Source organism: Orycteropus afer, unplaced genomic scaffold (genome assembly GCF_000298275.1).
Source record: "Orycteropus afer afer isolate SDZICR_OR568_19922 unplaced genomic scaffold, OryAfe1.0 scaffold00031, whole genome shotgun sequence".
NCBI lineage: Eukaryota > Metazoa > Chordata > Mammalia > Tubulidentata > Orycteropodidae > Orycteropus > Orycteropus afer.
This window is the reverse complement of record NW_006921618.1, coordinates 13,415,809-13,431,974: the sequence shown is the minus strand read 5'-3', so window position 1 is coordinate 13,431,974 and position 16,166 is coordinate 13,415,809.

Below are 16,166 nucleotides of genomic sequence, written 5' to 3'. Positions count from 1 at the left end.
TGTGTATGTGTGGGTCTTCTGGGAGCATCACTCCCAGAAATCAAGGGACAGGTGAAGCAAATACAACTAAAAAGAGATGGCATTTCTAGGGCTCATCCCTGCAAGGGGAGGAGCCCTCAGCATTTGGACTTTGGGGTAGGACAGCTGGATGGCAACTCCCTGGTGCCACCTCTCTGGCTCATGGGGTTGCTGCTGCAAACCCAGCTCCTAGGGCCCTGCGATGCCCAGTGATGACACACAGGACCCCACTCCAAGTACAGGGATAACTTTATTGATCCTCATCTATGTGGCACTTGCTCCTCCACATCAGGACCTCTTTGTTTTAGCCATTGCCCCCAAAGTGCTGCTCTGTTGATTCCCACAACCTGATGATATCTGGCATCAACCCCTCCTAAGGATTAGGGGGGAAGGAGATCTTGCTAGTCATGGTGGCAGCTATTTCAGGGGCATGGGCTGAGGCATGCCACTTCAGCTGAGATGGAAGAGGTGGATGAGGGTGCTGGTCAGGAGGAGGAGGAGGACACTGCTGCTGCCCAGGCTGCCGAGGTTGGAGGCCTCACTCATGCTAGTTCTCTTGGTGGTGAAGTTTGAGGAGACTGCAGTGTGTATCTGCAAGAGGAGATGTGGGGGAAGCTTTTGAATCTCATGTTTGTTATTTAAAGGCTTAATACCCCCGCCCCTAGTGAAACAGTGCTCACTTCTCTCTCTCATATGACTACTGCCTCTGCTACAAGGTCCTGGTGGGCCCCCTTGGCTGCTTCCTTCCTTGGCACAGACAGCAACAGGATTGGTCCCTGATCTACCCCTCACTGAGCCTTCATTTCACTTTTCACAGGCCACCAGTGCCTTCAGTGTCAAGGGACAGGAGGGCCTGAACCAGTTTCTGCAGGAAGTCAGACCCAAAAGCTGTGCCCACAGCCCTTGACCTTACTACATGGACAAGGAATGTAACCTCTCTGAGCCTCAATTTCCTTTTCTTCTTCATAGGGAGAAGAGATCTTCACAGTTGTGAGGGTTATGTGAGACAGGGCTGAGTGAGAAGGCACTTGGTAAAGGATGGATGTGTGGGTAGGTGGATGAGTGGGTGGGGAAGGTGAAATTTCGTTTCTGAAGAAATGGCCAGATGGTGATCAAGCTGTTCTTACTGCTTGATCAAGCTGTTCTTGATGGAGATTAAGCTGTTTTTGATGGCGGTCAAACTGAACTTGATGCTTGATCAAGCTGTTCTTGATGGATATTTAGCTATTTTTTGATGATGATAAGACTGAACTTCATGCTTGATCAAGCTGGTCTTGATCAAGAACTTGATGGCTCCTGATTTCTGTACTGACTAGTCCCCTTTGGGCACATGGGATGCTGCCAAATCTGCCTCCCAGAAGGGCAGTTGATTTTGAGATCCAGTTGTTTCTGGAATGGGAGCTTTCTCTCTCCTTGGCATTCCCAAACACCCAGGCTTTTCTCCCCTGTGGGGTCCCCTACCACCTGCAGAACGAGAGCAGCTCTACTTGTCAATTTCATGCTCCCCCTCCCATAGGACTATTTCCCGTGTGGATTGATGCCATCCTCGCTTAGGACTATCTTCCCAACCCTCTTAATTCATTATTATTCCAAAACACCCTTTGTGTGCCCCAGTGTGCCTCGCACCCTGTAAGTGCTCCCTCGTCTCAGCTACCAAACTTTTGCTCAGGAGAACTAAGCAATCCAACTTCAGCCAGAAGAGCCGGGAGGCTGGGCATCCAGGCTGCCTGAGTCCCTAGTTCCCCTGCTGAGACCTGTCTGCTTCTGTTGCCATGTCAGGAAGCTGGGCCTCCAGGAGCCTGCATTTCTTCCTTCCTGTCCCAGGCAGGGATGGGGAGGTCTGGGTGGTGGTATCAGGGGATCTGAGGGGCTGCCCTTACCTGAATCATGAGCAGAAGGCTGATGGTGAGTAGGAGGAGGAGGAAGCCCTTCATCCTGGGAGGATCTTGGAGGCTCTCTTGCTTAGTAGCTGTTGGAGATGATCGCAGGGTTGTCTGTATGTCTGTTTGGGCTTGGCTGCTTTTGAACCAGGAAGCAGAGGAGGCGGGGTGGTGGGAGAGGAAGGAGGGCCTGCGGAGGAGTGGGGACTACTTCCTTTCTACAGACCTGGGGATTGATGATACCTGACCCAAGGCTCTAAGGCCCTGGCAGATGATGGGTTTGAGATAGGGACCAAGTCAAATCCAAGGCGGGGGGGCGGGAAGAGAGCAAACCAAGGGGCAACTGTGGGACAGTGACTAGGACACTGGGCTTGCATGAGTCATGCATGCTGGGGATTGACTCTTAATCCCAACACCTGCCCCCTTTAAGACCCTGGGCCAGAAAGTGTACCTCTCTGAGCCTTTTAACAATAGCGGCCAAAGGATGAAATGCAATCACTTGTTTAAAAGTATTGACAGATAGTATTCTATTGATGTTTTTAAAAAAGTAGATTGGGGCAGAGGATAGGAGCTTCAGGAGAAATGATTGGGGGTAGATTTCAGTTTCCAGGTAAGGTTGGAAGCAGAGCCACAAGTTCAGAATGATGGCTTGGGAACATTAGAAGAGGGTGGTGGACTTCTGTGGATGACGGAGCACTGGATCAGGAGTCAGGAATCCTGGCTTCTAGCACAAATCATAGCATGACCTTGGGCAAGCCCCTTGTTCTCTCTGAACCTCAGTTTCTTCATTTCAAGTGAGAAGACAGAAGGGGATGGTTTCTGAAGTTTCTTAAGGCCTAGTGATTTGGGTAAAGAAGCCCTATGGGGCGGTTCTACTCTGTCCTGTAGGATCACTGTAAGTCGGAATGAACTCCATAACAGTGGGTTTGGTGAACCTCTGAGGGTGAATGATTGTAGGGGTTTGTGAGAGCTAGGGAGGAACTGGCCCATAAACTAGGACCAGTGGGAGGTGTGCTCGTGGAAGGAAAGGCAAGTAACTAGACTCCAGCAGAAGGGGATTTGAGGCAGGGGTGGCCATGGGGTCTCGGCTGGAGGTGGGGCAGTGAAATGAATCATAAAGATGATTGAATGAAATGAATCATAAAGCTGATTGGTTGGTGCTCCAACTTTTACACCTCCTCTTTTTTCACTCAGTGAGGCTGTGCAGTAGGTTTTATAATTAAACCCATTTTCCTGATGAAGAAACTGAGGCTTAGAGGTTAAGTGACTTGCCCAAGGTAGTAAACAGTGGAGCCAATCTCATTTGAACTTGAATCCGGGTCTATCTGAAGTCATAGCCATGTATATAATATCTGGGGCTGCCTTAGAATTTACGGGTTAAGTCCTGATTCTTTACCTCCCAGCTCAGCTTCCTGGAAAACACTGCAGCCAGTTCCTGCCTCACCCACTCTCCCTTTCTTAGTCTATGTTGTACCTCATTTGCATGCCTCATAGTAAGGGGGGACTCCTCCACCCCAGTTCTCTTCTATGTTTATGGGCCTTGTGTTGCATACCTGGGAAAAACCCTGAGTGGGCCCTTAGAGGCCTCTAGCCCCTAAGATTATATCAGAAGGAAAAAGGAACTGAGATTTAGGACTAGCAAGAGAAAACCTGAAGAGGAGGAAGGCAGGAGCCTTTGGGGACCTGGGAAGGAAGATTAGGGAGGGAAGTATGAGGAGCCCCCAACTCCCTATCACTCCTGGCTCCCATCTCCTTCACCCAGATGTCTCTCCTGACCTCTGACCCAAATTCTTGCCTGGGTTGGTGTAGCCGGTGGTGCAGTGGTTAAGGCATTCAGCTGCTAACCAAAAGGTCTGTGGTTCGGACTCACCAGCTGCTTTGTGGGAAGAAAGGTGAGGCAGTCTGTTTCCATAAATATTTACAGCTCAGGAAACCCTATGGGGTGGTTCTACTCTGTCCTGTAGGATCACTGTAAGTTGGAATGAACTCCATAACAGTGGGTTTGGTTACCCTGTGAGGGTGAATGATTGTAGGGGTTCGTGAGAGCTAGGGAGGCTGCCAGAGGCCTGACAAAGGAACTACCCATAAAATAGGAGGCCCATGTTGAAATCCAACACTGCCTGGCTTCTTCACCCTGGGCAGTCATCTCCCCTTTATGAAGAGGTGGCTGGATGAGATGAGCCCTGGGGAGAGGAGTGCTGGTTTCCCCATGCTGAGGAGACATGGGAGGATTCTTATGTGCCAGATTCCTATTAGTGAAAATTTGCTTACAAACCTCATGTCATACTGTACTTGTATCCCCCAAACTGTATACCATCTTGGCTGGGCCATGATTCTCAGGGGTTTGGCAGTTATGTGATGATATAATTTGGCAGTTATATAATGATGTTATCATCCCCTGTGCTGTGATATGATGTGATCAGCCAATCAGTTGTAAAGGGGTAAGGGGGGCATGTAACACCCTTACTCAGGTCACAACCCTCATCCTATGTAACAGGAGTTTTCCTGGGGTGTGTCTGTATCACACCTTTTATCTTACAAGAGATGAAAAAGGAGAGAAGCAAGCAGAGAATAAGGGACTTGACTACCACCAAGAAAGAATAGCCAGGAGCACAGTGAGTCCTTTGGACCCGTGGTCCCTGTGCCGAGAACCTCCTAGACTCAGGGGAAGATTGATGCCAACATACATGAAGATCTCCAAGGAATGCCAGGCTCACAGATGCTGGAAGGAAACAAGTACTTCTCTCCTAAACTGAGCCAACAGAGACAGAAAACCTTTTCCTAGAGCTGCCACTCTGAATTCGGACTTATAGGCTCCTAAACTGTGAGAGGATGAATTTCTGTTTGTTAAAGCTGTCCACTTGTGGTATTTCTGTCACAGTAGCACTAGATAACTAAGACACCTCAGAGGTTTCATTTCTACATCCCGGGGCTCTTTTGTGGGGTGAGACTGAGCTGGTGGTAGTGGGACCCTGGGAGGTGCAGGGGAATTCTTTAAGAGTCTCCAGGATTTAGGACATGGAGAGATGTCTGGAGCCTGTTAGTACCTGAGAAAAGAGGTAGGACCTTCCGGCCTTTTCTCTCCTGCCCTCTGAGCAGTTTCATCCTTTCTTGACAACACCTGAATGGACAGAACCCTGATCACCAAGCAAAAATAGCTCTGAGAAATCCCCATGTTACAGTGGCACAACTGAGGGCCCAGGAAGGTCAGGTTAATGGCAGAGCTAGAAGCTAGATCTCTCGACTTCTGTATCCCACTGTGTACCATCTCCAAGCCTGATCTCTGCACTTTAACTACTAGGATGGAAAATTTTGGTCCATACCTCCATCCCCTGCAGATCTCCCCAAGAGTCAAGACCAGACTCCTTAGTGTGACATTGAAGGCCCCCACCTTCCTTCTCTGCCTCATGTCTTAGGTTCCACAACCATCCCCTGCCCAATGCACACTACTTCCCAGTCTTCAGTCACACCCCCACAGGTTCCACAACCATCCCTCCCCACCCCATACATATCACAGGCACACTCTCTTGCAAGCTTCCCAGTTGCCCCAGGCTCTTTGCACATTATGTATTTCTGGCAAGGAAAGCCCTTCTCCCAATTTTGCACCTAGAAAACTTATTCTTCGAGACTTTGTTCAGACGCCACTCTTGTTAGTAAACTCTCTCAAAAAGTTGTTCCTAAGTGTTCCAAGAGCCCCTTCTGTTGACTTCTACTCTAAGGATTGTGTTTACTAAGAATATGGGCTGGCACTGAATTGTTCACACAAAAAATAAGCTGAAACGGTAAATTGTTATGTATATTTCAACACACACACAAATGGTGATGATCATGGTCTGGTCCCTTGAGGGCTGGGGCCAGTCCTTACCACCTCTCTAACCCAGCACTGCACAGGGTTAGGACATGGTGTCAGAGAGTGCCAAGTGAATGAGTGAATATATGGTGATCTCCCACCTCCAAACCTTGCATGCATACATGAATTCATTCACTCAGTCAATATCTATTATACAATCAGAGCAGACTAAGTCTTGGAGAGTTAGCAAAACAAAGATTTACAGAGCTCTTTGTTTGGGACTGCTTTTTCCCTAAAAATTTTTGCCACTTCCAGAAGAGGCAACTGAAAACCTGAGCAGAGCTTTCTAGAAATTTATGAAGCTAAAGGGATAAAAATTGTAATTCAAGGCCTGCTAAGGAAGTAGGACCCTGGCAAACTCCATGCCAGGCTTTGGGTTGGGACTACAAAGGTCTACAACCTGGGAGGAAGAGTGAGTAGCAAACAGCCTCGCTCTCACAGAAATTGAAGACAAGACCAAAGAAGAAAAATAACAACAACAGTAAAACAACTGATACTAGAAACAGTTCCACAGACTATTCAGATGTGGAATTATCAATTCAACTTTAAAATAACTATGCTTAATATATTCAAAGACATAAGACAAGACTGAGAATTTTGCAGAGAACTGGAAATTACAGAGAAGAGCCCAATGCAAATTCTGAATTGAAAAATGCAAAAATAGAAATTAAGAACTCAGTGGATATGTTTAGCATCAGATTGGACACAACTGAAGAGAGAATTTTGAAGGGAAAAAGAGGTCGTAAGAAAATACATATCATGGCATAATACATTGAGCATACAGAAGTAAACAAAAGGACACAGCTCCTGCCCTAATTGAGCTGACATTCAAATGGAAGAAGACAGGTGATAAATTAAAAATAATGATAATTTTGGGTTTCATTAAATGCTAATGAGCAAATCAAGAGGGTAATGTGAGAAGAGAAATGGCGGGGCATGAGGGGAAGGAGGATATACCCTAGCTGAATGATCAAGGAAGGTCACTCAGAGGAAACGTGTTGAGACCTGCAGAACGAGAGTAATCAGCATGCAAAAGCACCTCAGACTCCCATCCCTGTCCTGGTCTCACAGTGTTCTTTGATGACTCTCTCCAGGAACTAGCACAGTCCCATGCAGGGCAGGTGCTTAATATGTACTTGTTCAAGAATATGTACTGATCTAACTCTTGCGTCCTCACCGAGAGAGGGTGTGATCCCAGTAGAATCATAGAGCTCTGCAGGGTAAATCATTATTCATCCATTCATCCATCTGCCCACCCCGCCCACCATCAGCCAGCCATGCTGCTTCTTGCTCATTAACTCTTTCAGTCAGTTTATTGTATCTACAGGAGTTCTGGTGGCATAGTGCCTAAGACATTTGACTGCTAACCAGAATGCTGCCAGTTCAAACCCACCAGCCACTCCTTGGAAAAAAAGATTGGGCAGTCTACTTCCATGGAGATACCACCTTGGAAACCCAAGGAGGGGTCACTATGAGTCGGATTTGACTCGACGGCAGTGAGTTGAGTTTTACTGTGTCAGGAAAGATGAATGAGTGAGCGCACCTTCCCTTGAGGAGTTTATGCTCCCAGGGGAAAGCTCGTACTGAAATAATCACAAATCTGAATAGAAATACTTCATGGCAGGAGTATTTAATATGAGAGTATAGAGGACGGGGCGAGTAATTTGCTGGAGAGGAGTAGGTGTGAACCAGAGAGTTTCACAAGGAAGAAGACATTTGAGCTGGCTCTTGAAGGATTGAGTTAGATTTTCCCCAGGTGGAAATGCCAAAGGAGGATGTTACTTTTGGAAAGAGAGGCCTAAAGATAAGAAAAAGCAGGATAGTTTCTTTTCTTTTCTTGGTTAGTTTCCCTTTTGATAGTTTGTGCATAAAGTGTTCCATGACATTGGTTGCATTCTTCACAGTGTGTCCTCCCCCATTTCTATCCTGGGTTCCCCACTTCCTTTTGTTTGGATTTTCTACCCCTTCCTACCTTCTCATCTTTGCTTTGGGAAAATGTCCTTTTGATTTCATATAATTCATTGTTCTAAGGAACACATTTCTCTTGAGTGTAACTGCTTATTTTATGGATTGTCTGTTATTTGACTGGAAGGTGGTCTCTGAGAATGACTTCAGTTCCAGGTCAGAACTTGGTATCCTAGGACCATATCTTGGGGGTTCCTGCACTTTCTATCAGAACAATAAGCCTGGTCTTTTCTATGAATTTTATTTTTTTGTTCTACATTTTTCTCCTGCTCTGTCTGGGACCTGTTTTGATCCCAATCAGAGTGGTCAGTCGTGGTAGCAGGGCACCATCTAGGTCATCTTGTCTCAGGTGATATAGGCTGTGGTTCATATGATGCACTAATTTGACTAATTGCTCCCTTGAGTCTTTGGTTTTCTTTGATACAGATGGGAAGAGACCAGTAGTTGTATCTTAGATGGCCACTTGCAAGCTTTTAAGACCCCAAACACTATTCACTAAAGTGGGATGCAGAACGTTGTCTTTATGAATTATGTTGTGCCCAATTGATGTCGATGTCCCCCAAGTCTATTGTCCTTTGCTTTAAGCCAAGGAACCAGATACCGAAAGGTGTGTGAGAAGTTTCCATGACTGTGCCCCTGTGTGTTCTATTGTCTATATTAATGTACATGCAGCACCTACAATTATATGTGTAGAAATATCCACAACCAAACCTGTATCTGCAGATAGGTGTGCTCCCTTACACTTTTCCATACCTCTCAAGTATACCTGTCTACCTATGCATCCATTTGTAAATTATTGTTCAGTACTATTGTTGCAGGATTGTCTATGTTATAGTAATACCATAGTTGCCCTTTATAGCAGGATAGTTTCTGAAACATTGAGGAAGGTGGAGGGAAGTACTCAGAATGTAAAGGCATTAAATGATACACTACATTAAAAGCTAGAGATGATGAGGGCTTTATCTAAGACAGTGGTGATATGGGTAGAGAAGAGAGTGAAGATGGGAGCGAAAGCTAGATTTTTATTCTGGAGGAATCCATAGGCTTGGAGGGCCTCTCTCTCCTCTCTTATTTACCTTTCCCGCCTGAGCTGATAGACTCTTTAACTTTAAAGGGATCATAGTTGATAAGGATCTTTCAGGAAATGACCTAAAAGCAAAATAGGGGAGAGCTGTGGACTCTGTCTGCTCTCCCGGATAGAGACTACTAAAGCCATCCAAGGCCAGGGCTAGTTTCACTTCCTCATTCTACAGGTGGGGAAACAGGCTCATACCTAGGAATCAATTCAAGCAGAGATGTGAAAGACTTATTAATGGAAATGATAAAAGACCTCTAAAAGAGATTAAACCAAACCAGACTCACTGCCATGGAGTTGAATCTGACTCATAGGGACCCGTCTTTGGGTTTCCGAGGCGGTATCACTATGGAAGTAGGATTGCCCAATCTTCATTCCGAGGAGTGGCTGGTGGGTTTGAACTGCCAGCCTTCTGGTTAGCAGTCAAATGCCTTAGGCACTAATGCCACTAGAGCTCCAAAAAGAGATTAAAGAAGACTGGAATAAATGGAATCTTGTTCTTTGGTCATGGATTGCAAGATTTAATACTGTTTTAAGATTTCACTATTACCCAAAGCGATCTGTAGATTGAATACAATCCTAATCAAAATTACAACAGTTTTCGTTACAGAAGTGGAAACACTAATCTGCAACTTTATAGAATGGCAAGAGGCCTCAGTAGCTAAAGCAATGTTGAAAGAGAAGAACAAAGTAAGAGGACTCACTCTTGCTGATTTTAAAATACTTAGCTATCAAAACATGTAAAAACAGCCTGATACTGGTATAACAATAGACACACCACCAATGGAATGTATTCAGAGTCCAGAAATAAGCCCTCTCATCTATGGTCATCTGATTTTTTCCCTAAATTTTATTTTCTTGTTGTTGAGAATGTACACAGCAGAACATACACCAATTCATAGTTTCTATATGTATAATGCAGTGGCCTTGACTACATACTTTGAGTTGTACAACCATTCTCCTCCTCCTTTTCCAAGTGGTTCCTCTCTCATTAACATAAACTCACTGCTCCCTAAGGTTCCTATCTAATTTTTTGACTTGCTGTTCACAATTTGATCCTATATAGATCATTCTTAAAAAGAGTATAATGCTGAAGGCAGACCTTTTTCTCTATGTAAGCTAAACTGTTGTTTGTTTTTAGGTAGACTTCAGGGGATGTTATTAATTTAAGGCTTAAACATTGTCTTAGGGCAATAATTTCAGGGGTTCACCCACCCTCCATGGCTTCAGAAAATCTGGATTCCATGAGGATTTGGAATTCTGTTCTTCATTTCCCCCCTTTTGATCAGAAATATTCTATGGAATCTGATCAGAATGTTCAGTAGTAGTAGCCAGGCACCATCCAATTCTCGTATCATAGCAAAAGAGGCAGTTATTCATGGGAGTAATTGGCCACACTTTCCATATACTTCTCCAATTTCTGATTCTTCCTCTGTTACTCCAGGTGAATAGAAACCAATAGCTGTGCCTTGCATGGCTACTTGCAAGTGTTTAGACCATAGGTACTACTCAACAAACTAGAAGGAGAACAGAATCACTAAACACAGTATTAGGCCAATTAACTGGGAAGTGTCATGAAACCATGACCCTAAACCTCCAAAGCTAGGAATCAAAACTCATAAGGTGTTTGGTTTCTTGTTCAGCAGCAGCTACTCATTTTGTGTGACTGTGTATTTTGGTCATTGTTGTAAATACATCACACAACTTTTGCCAATTCAACTTTTTACATGTGCACTACTTAGTGACAAGGTGTCAGGATCCAGGTAAGGGGAGGGAGACAGGCCCCACCCATAAGGCAGGAAGGAGGGAAAGCCAGGGGATGACAAGGCAGCAGGATCCAGGTAAGGTTGGGGGCAGAGAGGTTTCAAACAGCTAAGGGAGGTGAATTTGTCTGTCAGTTTGTCATACTGTGGTGGCTTGCGTGTTGCTGTGAGGCTTGAGGCTGTGCCACTGGTGTTTCAAATAGCAGCAGGGTTGCACATGGTGCACAGGTTTCAATGCAGTTTACAGACTGAGACAGACTAGGAAAAAGGAAAAGGCCATCCACTTTTCAAGAATTGGCCAGGAAAAACCTTATGAATAGCAGAGAAACACTGTCTGATACATTATTGGGCAGATTTATGAATAGCCTGGAAACATTGTCCTATACAATGCAGGAACAGGAGCCCTTTAGGTCAGAAGGCACTCAAAATATGACTAGGAAAGAGCTGCCTCATCAGAGTAGAACCAACTTTAGTGATACGGATAAAGTAAATCTTTCGGAACCTCTATTTGCTGATGGGGCACAACTCAAATTGAGGAGAAACAGCTGCAAACATCCATTAATAATTGGAACGTGGAATGTACAAAGTATGAATCTAGGAAAATTGTAAGTTGTCAAAAATGAAATGGAACCCGTAAAGATTGATATCCTAGACATCAGTGAGCTGAAATAGACTGTTTTTGGCTATTTAAAATCAGACAACCATATGATTTACTATGCCAGGAATGACAATTTGAAGAGAAATGGCATGACATTCATTATTGCAAAGGATGTTTCAAGATCTGTCCTGACGTACATGCTGTCAGTGATAGGAAGATATCCATACACCTACGATGAAGACCAGTTAATACTGTTGTGTGCTGTCGAGTCGGACCCGACTCATAGTGACCCCTCCTTGGTTTCCAAGGCTGTATCACTATGGAAGTATATTGCCCAGCCTTCCTTCCAAGGAGTGGCTGGTGGGTTTGAACCGCCAGCCTTCTGGTTAGCAGTCAAGTGCCTTAGGCACTATGCTACCAGAGCTCCCCCAGTTAATACTACTACTATTCAAATTTACTCACCAACTACCAAAGCCAAAGATGAGGAAATTGAAGATCTTTATCAACTTCTGCAGTCTGAAATTGACCAAACATGCAACCAAGATGTGTTCATTATTACTGGTGACCGGAATGCAAAAGTTAGAAATGAAGAATTACTGGTAGCTGGAAATTTTGGCCTTAGTGACAGAAATAATGCTGGAGATTGCATGACAGAATTTTGCAAGACCAACGACTTATTCATTGCACATACCTTTTTTCAACAACACAAACGGCAGCTGTACATTTTTACTTCCCCAGATGGAGTACACAGGAATCAGATTGACTACATCTGTGGAAAGAGGAGATGGAGAATCTCATATCATCAGTCACAACATGCCAGGAGATGAATGTAGACCAGACCATCAATTGCTCATATGCAAGTTCATGTTGAAACTGAAGAAAATTAGAACAAGTCCACAAGAGCCAAAATACTACCTTTATTATACCCCACCTGAATTTAGAGACCATCTGAAGAATAGATTTGACACATTGAACACCAATGACTGAAGACCAGACAAGTTGTAGAATGACATCAAGAACATCAATACATGAAGGACACAAAAGGTCATTAAAAAGACAGGGAAGAAAAGACCCAAATGAATGTTAAAAGAGACTCTGAAAGTTTCTCTTGAATGGAGAGTAGTTAAAGCAAATGGAAGAAATGATGAAATAGCTGAACAGAAGCTTTCAAATGATGGCTCAAGATGACAAAGCAGAGTATTGTAGTGAAATGTGCACATCGGGAGTTAGAAAACCAAAAGGGAAGAACATGCTCAGCATTTCTCAAACTGAAAGAACTGAGGAAAAAATTACTTGAGTAGCAATATTGACAGATTCTATGGAAAAATATTAAACAATTCAGGAAGCATCAAAAAATGGAAGGAATACAGAGTTACTGGACCAAAAAGCATTGCTTGACATTCAACCATTTCAGGAGGTAGTATATGATCAATGGTATTGAAGGAAGAAGTCAAGCCTGCAATGAAGGAATTGGCAAAAAACAAGGCTCTAAGAATTGATGGAACACCCAATAAGATGTTTCAACAAACATATGCAGCACTGGAGGTGCTTACTCATTTATGCCAAGAAATTTGGAAGACAGGTACCTGGCCAGCTAAGGGAGACATGTCAGTTTGTCCTACTGTGGTAACGTGTTGCTGTGAGTCTTGAGGCTGTGCCACCGGTGTTTCAAACCTAGCCGGGTGCACATGGTATCAGCCCGGCTTACAGACTGAGACAGACTAAGAAGAAGGAAGAGACCATCCACTTCTCAAAGAATTGGCCAGGGAAAACCTTATGGATAGCAGAGAAACACTGTCTGATACATTACTGTGCAACTTTATGAATAGTCCAGAAACATTGTCCAATAGGTGGATTGACACAGTGGCTGTGACAATGGGCTCAAGTATAGCTAGGATCATGGAGCTGGTGCGGGATTGGGTGGTGTTTTATTCTGCTGTGCATGGGGTCGCTATGAGTCAGAAACAACTCAATGGCACTTAACAACAACAAGGTTCCTGGCCATCTGACTGGAAGAGATCCATATTTGTGCCTATTCCAAAGAGAAGTGACCAAACAGAATGTGGAAATAATCAAACAATATCATTAATATCACACGCAAGTATAATTTTGCTGATGATAATTAAAAATGGTTGCAGCAGTATATTGACAAGGAGCTTCCAGAATTGCAAGCTGGATTCAGAAGAAGACATAGTACGAGGGATATGTCATTTGGACAGCAAAGAATAGCCAGAAAGTTTACCGGTGTTTTATTGACTATGCAAAAGATCTGTGGATCATCACAGCTTATGGATAGCAATGTGAAGAATGGGAATTCCAGAACACTTCATTGTTCTCATGAAGAACCTGTACATAGACCAAGAGGGAGTTGTTCAAACAGAACAAAAGGATGTGGCATGGTTTAAAATCAGGAAAGGTATACATCAGGGTTGTATCCTTTCACCATACTTACTCTATCTGTATGCTAAGCAAATAATCTGAGAAAGTGGACTATATAAAGAAGAATGCAGATCAGGGTTGGAGGAAGAGTGATTAACAGCCTGCGATATGCAGACAACAGAACCTTGCTCGCTGAAAATGAAGATGACTTGAAACACTTACTGATGAAGATCAAAGACTACAGTTTTCAGTGTGGATTACACCTCAACATAAAGAAAACAAAAATCTTCACAACTGGACCAATAAGCAACATCATGATAAATGCAGAAAAGATTGAAGTTGTCAGGGATTTCATTTTATTTGGATCCACAGTCAGCACCCATAAAAGCAGCAGTCAAGAAATCAGACATCATATTGCATTGGGAAAATCTGCTGCAAAAGATGTCTTTAAAATGTTAAGAAGTACAGATGTCACAGATGTGCGCCTGACCCAAGCCAGGGTATCTTCAATCACCCATGCATGTGAAGCTGGACAATAAATAAGGAAGACTGAAGAAGAGTTGATACCTTTGAATTGTGGTGTCGGTGAAGAATATTGAAAATGCCATGGACTGCCAGAATAATGAGTAAATCTGTCTTGGAAGAAATACAGAAGGAAGGGTCCTCAAAAGCCAGACTTTGTCTCACGTACTTTGGTCATGTTGTCAGAGGGACCAGTCTCTAGAAAAGGTTATCATGCTTGGTAAAGTAGAGGGTCAGAGAAAAAGGAGGACCCCCTCAGTGAGATGAACTAACACAGTGGCTGCAGTGATGGGCTCAAGCATAGCAAAGACTGAAGATGTTGCAGGACTGGGCAGTGTTTTATTCTGTTGTCCACAGGGTTAGTGTGAGTTGACACTGACTTGATGGCACCTAGCAACAACAACTCACTGACATTACAATAATTGGTTGTGCAACCCTACCCTTAAAAATGATTTTTCCATCACTGTTATTTTTCTTGTTAGGTGCCATTGAATCAGCTCCAACTCATAGTCACCCTAGGTACAACAGAACGGAAACACTGTCCTGTCCTGAGCCACTCTCACAATCCATAGCTGCACTTCTTCAGGACAGATTAGTTCATTCTTTTGGCAGTCCATGGTATTTTCATTATTCTTCGGCAACACCACGATTCAAAGGCATAGATTCTTCTTCAGTCTTCCTTATTCATTGTCCAGATTTTACATGTGTATGAAGTGATCGAAAACACCTTGGCTTGAGTCAGCACATTTTAGTTTTCAAAGTGACATCTGGGCTTCTTAACACTTCAGAGAGGTCATTTACAGCAGATTTTCCCAATGCAGTATGATGTCTGATTTCTTGACTGCTGCTTCCATGGGTGTTGACTGTGGATCCAAGAACAATGAAACCCCTGACGAACTTCAGTCTTTTCTCCAGTTATCATGAGTTGTTTATTAATCCAGTTGTGAGTATTCTAGTTACTTTATGTTGAGGTGTAATGCATACTGAAGACTGCAGTCTTTGATCATCAATAAGTGCCTCAAGTCATCTTCACTTTCAGCAAGCAAGGTTGTGTCATCTGCGTACCACGGGTTTTAATGACTCTTCTTCCAATCCTGATGCCATGTTCTTCTTCATATAGTCCAGCTTTTTGGATTATTTGCTCACTGTACAGATTGAATAAATATGGTGAAAAAATACAACCCTGACATACACCCTTTCTGACTTTAAACCATGCCATATCCTTTTGTTCTGTTTGAACGACTGCCTCTTGGTCTATATATAGGTTCTTCATGAGAACAATGAAGTGTTCTGGAATTCCCATTCTTTGTATTAATATCCATAATTTGTTATGATCCACAGTCGAATGCCTTTGCATAGTCAATAAAGCACAGGTAGACATCTTCCTGGTATTCTTTGCTTTCAGCTAAGGTCCATCTGTTACCAGCAGGGATATCACTCATTCCATGTCCTCTTTTGAATCCAGCTTGCATTTCTGGAAGTTCCTTGTCAATATACTACTGCAACCATTTTTGAATTATCTTTAGCAATATTTTACTTGTATGTGATATTATGATATTGTTCAATAATTTCCACATTCTGTTTGTTTTGGTTACCTAGTGCTGCTCTGACAGGAATATACCACAAGTGGGATGGCTTGAACAAACAGGAGTTTATTCTCTTATAGTTTTGGAGGCTTTAAGTCCAAGTTCAAAATGCCAGGCTCTAGGGGCTGGGTGAAAGCCCCTCAACCTTGGGTTTCAGCTCTGCCTCCTGCTCCCAGCCCACTGAAGCTAGAAGCTTATCTTCACTCAAACAGCTGCTGGCTGCTGAAGCTGACAAACCCAAGAATGACAAGTAACAAGGCACAGTCCCGATATTACTAAAGCACACGGCAGGCCATTAATTCAAGTCCATTAAAAGTCCCAAGATCAGCAGAGCATGGCAGGCTGCTGAGCAACGACACGGATACATGCAGGGTTTGTGCGTGCCATAAGCTAGAAACCATTCCTAAAGCTGCTGCTTATATATGGGAAGCAGACCACAGCCCTAAACCAGCTACTCAGCTGCTTGTGGTAGATCCCACCATGGAGTTGATTGCCAGTCTCATCATGGGGAATAACTACCACCAGCTGCC